We start from the raw sequence: 7,500 nt of genomic DNA on the forward strand, positions 1-7,500 counted from the left end.
TAGCGTGCCTACAGGAAGTTACCAGCTCATTACGCTTGTTCAAGGTCGCCAGTTCAGGTCTACAAATGATAAAATATTTCTCCCATAGGCACAAATTACATCGGTTCGAGACAAGGTTGTAAGGAGAGGTTTGTTTCAAAATTTTCCAGGTGATCTTGAATTTTTAATCTTTCTTCCTTCAAACACCAAACATGCTTACTGAGCTCTGTACTGAATCTCTTGTCGGGGTTGTTGAAAGAAGATTTGTGGTTAGCAAATCTTGTTTTAAAAGAGTTCTCAGTGAGTCCAACATAAGTTTGGGCTGGCCTGTTATCCTCAGTTGTCACTGTAGCTTGGTAAACCACGGATGATGTAAGGCAATGTCCGGCCATAGGGCAGTCTGCTGGTATTCGGCAGTTGCATGCTTTCAAATCTGGTGGTGCAGATGTTTTCAGTAACGTTGATTTATTGTTACCATCGATCTTCTGCTTGAGGTTGGGCATGCAACAGTAGCTGATCTTTACTGTGTTGCGGTTGAAGATTTTGTGTAACACATGACTTTCAGGGAACTCTTCGTCGAGGATCTTAAGGAACGTTCGTCCAACATTTGTAGCCACGTTCTTGCTAAAAGGTGGGTTGTACCAAATGATGTTCCTGTGGCGGTTCCTTCTGGAGGAGCTCGAAGACTGTGTAATTCTTGGTGTGAATGCGAGCCGGTGATTGTATCCGCTGTCATCGAGGGCTTTCTGATAAAGAGGTGCCGCTTCGTTAAACGAATGTTCATCAATTGAGATTTCGGACAAACGTTTGTTGATGGATTTCGGAATGTTTTCGATAATGCGAGGTGGATGATTTGATATCTTGTTGACGTAGAGAGGGATGTTTCCGGGTTTGTATATATATATACAAGCCATACAAACCTGTAAAAAACTGGAAGGTGTAGTTTGCAGGTTGCAGACCACAACGCATAGTTTTAAGGTGGATTCGATTGAGCATTTCCGGAATAGCAATACATGGAATAGAAGTTAGAAATGCGTCCTTTACATGGAGATTCGCATTAAAATTGTCAAATTCCTGCTAAATAGGGAAGATGTCTGTCTGTCGTCTGAAGAAAGAGGGTGCAACATAGACTCCATTCATATGCAAATCAGTGTCAAGGTACTCTACAGTTTAGTGAGTCTAGGTATTTTCAGATCATTGTGCAAACAGGTACACTGTAGGGTTCTGGTTTATAGAAAGACCTAGATTTGGGGGAACAATATTTCTAAAAGGTTTAATTAAAATACAGTGCATTGATCTTTTTCAAATTGAAACTTATAATTACATGTGCCCCTTGGAAATGCATGGTTACTCCAAGTTTTCTTTTTGGATAACCAAGAGCACTTGCTATTACTTCTGCTTTCTCTGTCAGGTTTTAAATTGTGAGAAAAATTATCCCTGTATTAGTAAGTACCACAAATAGGGAACAAGAGTGGATCCCAGAACGTATGAGCAATAGAAATACCAGGCACTGTGGTTATATTAAGGAGGCTCTTAATAGTTTGGCCTTTTTTTAAACAAATAAACATATTATGTCCTTTGATACAGTTAGGGTAATCATATCAAGTCGAGATTTTAGCCAGGGTATCAAGTACCCATTGTAGATTTCTCACATTATATTTTCCTCCAAAAATGACGTTAGCATCGCAACATCGCCAAAATTTTGCAACGAACGTTCAGAAAATTCTAGATCCCAAATCGTCTTCTGAACAGATATTTTCTATGGGAGGCCATATCATTCAAAAGTGGTACGAGCTCACGATTGCTGATCGAGAACAGGATCGCTATGGTTGAGATTATCGATTGGTGATTGAGAATGACGATCGCTATGGTTGAGATTCACGATTGGTGATTGGGAATGACGATCGCTATGGTCCAAAACACGATTGATGATTGAGAACACGATCGCCATAGTCGAAAAAAAAATTGATGATCGAAAATGTCGAACCCTATGGTCGAGAATATCGACTGTCGATTGGTGATCGAGACTGTCGATTGGTAATTGAGAATTGGAAAGGACTGGAAACGAGTGAGGGATAATACACTCACACCTACATCAAGTAGCAACCGCCTGTGATCAAGATGGCGGCCGCCGAATGCGCCGTGACCAAGATAGTCGAGACTTAGAGGAATTTTTTGACTCCATGAAGCAGTGCTTCGATGAGGTGGATAAGGAGCTCAATGATGAACTTAATTCTATTCCTTTAGACTATTTGGAGAGAAGGCTAGAGGATCATTTCCAAGTTGTTCATGCAATAGCAATTGCAATACAAAATAATGCCAATGATGAACTGAAGCGACTTATGGAAGATCTGCTCTCGGTTTCGCAAAGCTTGTTGCAGGAAATCCGTACCACAAAGAGTCAGAGAGAAATGAGCAAAAGTAAGTCACCAGCTTGGGTTCCTAGTACACAAGCAAGCACAGGAGGAAGGCCCAGGTTTAACATTACCAAAGAACAAATCGAAACTCTGAGAGAAACTGGGATGAATTGGAAAGGAATAGCACTTTCACTTGGGATTAGTGACAGCACTTTATATCGACGTAGACAAGAGTTTGGACTTCATGAAAGCTTTGTGGACATTACTTATGAAGAACTTTATACTGTTGTGACAGGAATGTTGAGCCAGACACCTTATGCTGGCGAGTCCTATGTAAGTGGTGGTCTGCGGGCTCGTGGTATTTTTGTTCAAAGACACCGAATAAGAGATATTCTAAGTAAGATTGATCCTGTTGGTAGAGCACTGCGGAGGAGAGCTGCAATTCAAAGGAGGCAGTACAATGTCAGAGCTCCTAATCACCTTTGGCATATGGACGGGAACCATAAACTTGTGAATTGGAGGTTCGTCATACATGGATGCACAGATGGGTATAGCAGGGCAATAGTCTATCTAAACTGTGCAACAAACAACTTAGCATCTACAGTTTTGCAATATTTTATCGAGGGTACCCATGATTTTGGGTTACCTCTACGTGTGAGGGGAGACCATGGTGTCGAAAATGTTGAAGTTGCAAGGTTTATGGTTGAGAATCGTGGTGATAATCGGGGCAGGTTCATAGCAGGAAGAAGTGTTCACAATGTCCGTATTGAGAGACTGTGGCGGGAGACGAATAGGGTGGTCATTGCATTTTACAAAGATATCTTTAATTTCTTGGAAAACTCGTGCTTGCTTGATTCACTCTGTGAGATTGATCTATTTGCTCTACATTACATCTATTTACCAAGGATCAATGCATCACTTGGGCAATTTGTAGAGCAGTGGAACTTCCATGAGATACGTACCGCAGGATACCAATCCCCAATGGCACTGTGGCATGCCGGCATCATGCACAGTATGGATGATGCAGTACTTTGTGATCCAGAATCTTATGGCATTGACTTTGAGTCAAGTGTGTCAGAGATGGATGATGATTGTAATGTTGTTGTTCCTGGGAACCACGTCCAACTGACTGTGCAAGAAATGACAGTCTTAAAGACCCATGTGCCAGATCCCTTAGAGGATGATGGAAACTCTGGAATTGATCTTTTCCTCAGAGTTCGTGATTTTGTCAAGTCAGTAAGAGACTTGCCTTAGTTAAACTGTTTAATTTATTAACAGTTAAAAGCTGTGATGTAAAACACTAGAGGGAAGTGCTCTTTTACCAACCCTAGTTCAACCTTTAATTTTCCTTTATCATCACAAGTCTTAGTCAACTTCTTTCACTGATCTGGCATTGTTATGAGATGGTGCTCTTAGTGTTCTCCTTAACTGGATGCACTGTGAGTCAACCCAAAACTCAAACCAAAAACAAATTTGACCCTGAACAAGGTAGATGAACATTACTGTACATACTCAGTATGTAGACAACTTACTGTATTTGTTGAGGGCAAAGAAACAGGCATGAAAAGATAACCATTTAAATCCAGGATACATATGTACATGTACAACAAAACCAATTGTATTAGTAACAGCTGCAGTTTGCTTTCAGTTGTGTTACTTTGTCCAGCTTTTGGAAGGGAGGCTGCCAGGTTTCAGGATTTATAATAATCATGAATTCACTAGATCGCTTTCTATCACTGTTATTTAATGTTTTATATTATTTGAGAAAACGGCAAAGAACAGGTAAATTGGAAAGCAGGAATTAGGGAATTTGGATGATTTCACTTTTCCTTGTGCTTTACAATAACATTGAAAAATATATAGATGTATTCAATGGCTCACATATGTAACCATGTGCATGAGATGACAGAAACAAAAATGAAGGTAAATAAAGAAATATTTAACAATAGGATTCTGAATTCCACCTTTTCCAGCCTACCGACATTCCAAGGATTGTAAATCAACAATTCTATGGTCCACATTGGGTTACTAATGTTATTTTATTAACTCAACACATGAAAATACAGTTGTATTGTTACATTTGAGCATAAGATTTCCAGCTGTACTGTTATAATAATAATAATAATAATAATAATAATAATTATGCAGCAATATTGTTATTCATCATCATAGTAATCAGAATTACTGGAAAAATCATACTAAATTTATAGTAATCACATAACTTGAATATGCTGCTACATATTTGTTCTGTAGTCCATACAGCAAAACTGAACACCTTGAACTATAACTTTAAACAGAAACCTCAAGTGGAATGACAAACTTTCAGTGAATGTATCGTGTGTATTTATTAAAAACCCACTAATAGTTTTCTCTTGTAAAGCTGTAACCCACTTCTGTCATGTTTCTTAAATTCAACAAACCCTTCTCAGACAATAGAAGGCTAAATATGTGCAATGAATTGTAGCACTAATCAGCTGCTAGTAATTATTTGAGATATGATTTCTGCAAAAGCCCCTCTTGGGTGTTTCCGAATAAACACAATTCATCAACAGTATGATGACTTCCTTGAAAGTTTAATCTACCTAAAAAAATAATGTAAACTGCAGTTTGCAATCCCACCTTGACACCCATACACGGTTTATGTTGTAAAACAGTAACTAATAACAGTGTTTTGTGTTAACAAAATGATAACTTTTTTATTCTCTTAGAACTGGAACAAAACTGTAAACAGTGAGAAACACAATTATCTTGCCTTGAACAATTTGAAAATCTTTGTTTCTATCAGTGATTAACCTGTTATCATAACTTGAGACAACAACTTTTGTGTACTGAACATACTAAGTATAACCCTCTCCAAAATTGGCCAGTCTGTTTACACACTGTCTATCAGACACATTGATTGAGATTCTATTGAGATATCAAGTCTTCTTCAGGGAAATGCTTATATGCATGATCACTTGGTTGGGTTACCCAGTGAGTCTTGACTGCAGAGCTGCTACATGGGAACCATCTAGTGAAACGAGGCATCAGGGGAAATGGGACAGGATGGGAAAAGGTTTTGCCATCCCTTCTCTTGACAGTTCGCAAATCACAGCTCTGCACATGAAAATCCAAAGAACTGAGTCTGCTTGCAGGCTGATATTAGAGAAGTATTAAAACACCTAAATCATGTCAAAAAACCATGCTTGGTCTTCTTTCATGACATTAGTAAATTCTTCTGCCAGAGCTGGGTATGACTCATACGTAGTAGGAAGCTCTAGCATTGGTATACATGTTCGAACCACAGGGCGTCGCTGAAAACCTTCCAAAGAAGAGAAGGACACTTCAATGTGGTCACAGGTAATGACATCACTTCCTGTGCAGAAATGGAGGAACTTGGCCATTGCCTTTCCTTCTAAGGTTTTGACAAACCTTTTTAGATGTTTCAGACTCTGTCGTTCGGCTTCACTGGACGGCTCTGCCCTGAACAGGTTATTTATTTTCTTGGCTGTTGGACGCTTGCTGTCATACAGTTCCTTGAGACCTTCAAGGGTTTGGAAAGTGTAATCACACCGCAGTGAGTTTACAATAGGGGCCCAGCTGTTTAATACATATCTTGGTTTCTGAACCAATTCTTGGTGAGCCAACTCCATGATTATTCTTCGAATGTTGTCTTTGTTGGGCACCCTGAAGAACTTGAATGTCGAGAGGAATTCAATGGCATCTTTGTCGCTGGCATCAAAAGCATCACTGAGACATGTGTCCAAGACCTCTCTGTCTTCAGCTGCAATGTACTGTCTAAACGATGCTAGAAGAAAGTCTGGTGTGATGCTCTCTTCTCCAAATATGCATGATGCGAAGAATAGATGAGAAAGTTTCAAAGGGAAGTACTTAACGGTCTTGTAACCATAAACCAGGATTCTTGCAATAGTTTCCCACTCAGGCTTCTGCAGGTCATGCCTGATAAAAGGAATTTTCTCTCCACTACCAACTGTGAGTGAAATCCTGCCAGAATTCAGTAAGAATGTCAAGCAGAACTCCCTTGCCCCTCCCGTCTTCTGGATGTCCATTTGCATCAATGACATTGACATCAAGAAGGCAATTTGAAATATTGGGATCACTGAATATTTCAATAAGGTCTTTCCTCATGGTACTTCGATGCACAGTGACACACTTCTTAGGTGCATCATCATCATAAAGCATGGGAATCAAGTCTTCAGCATCATCTACAAATAGAAACAATAAAGTACTTTTAATACATTTAACCATAAAATTTTAAAAAGGCCTTAAAAAGCAATAAAACTAGATAATTGAAATATAGTCTAACTAAATTTAACTGGTTTAATAACACTGGCAGATGCCAGGGTTGAGAGGCAAAAATGTAAAATATGTCCAAAACTGAATTGATTGCTTTGACTCCTAAGCAAATCTGCACTAAAACGAAATTAATTACCATAACTTATTTTTTTCATCGCAGTGATTAATTCCACCCTAAAGAAATATAATCTTAACGGACAGATTTAATAACAACTACCTATACGCACAGGACACGAAAGTCCATATTAAGAATTGATGAATATAGTGCATACTATCAGAACAATGCACAGTTGCAGTTTTAATTTCATGGCAAAGGTTACCTTGATTATTACACTAGTTGATTATAAACTCGAAGTTGATAACGGTAAATTAACCGCCGTAGCAAGTTTCTAGTAGCTGACATATCGAGCATTTAGCCCTTTGCTTCGATGAAGGGCTAATGGTTAATTTACCTTTATCAACTTCGAGTTGATAATCAGGTAGTGTTTTACTTGCTCGCCGACGCAGGACAGCAGTTTCATTAGAAACTATCACTTTGTACCTTGATTATTAGTTGGCTCGACAATCTGGGCCTGTTGCAGCTGGATGGTGTGACTTGACTGGGTTGCCCAAGCAGGTTGGACCTGTTGCAACTGAATGGTGTGAACCGAGTTGGTTGCCTGTGCAGGCTGGGCCTGTTGCAGCTGGATGGTGTGACTTGACTGGGTTGCCCGTGCAGCCTGGACTTGTTGCCGCTGGATGGTGTGACTTGACTGGGTTGCCCGTGCAGCCTGGGCTTGTTGCTGCTGGATGGTGTGACCTGACTGGGTTGCCTGTGCTGATTGATTTCCTATTGTATAAAATGAAAACTTTGAAAGTACATAATACA

The 7,500-nt window shown here is 39.5% G+C and overlaps 1 pseudogene; it reads right to left on the reverse strand.

Annotated features, from left to right (window-relative positions):
- Window positions 1–5,452: 5,452 nt before the first annotated feature.
- LOC138036631 (uncharacterized) overlaps window positions 5,453–7,500 on the reverse strand; it is a 3,127-nt pseudogene continuing 1,079 nt past the window's right edge.

The sequence above is a fragment of the Montipora capricornis genome, unplaced genomic scaffold, assembly GCF_036669925.1.
Source record: "Montipora capricornis isolate CH-2021 unplaced genomic scaffold, ASM3666992v2 scaffold_492, whole genome shotgun sequence".
In the NCBI taxonomy this organism is placed as follows: domain Eukaryota; kingdom Metazoa; phylum Cnidaria; class Anthozoa; order Scleractinia; family Acroporidae; genus Montipora; species Montipora capricornis.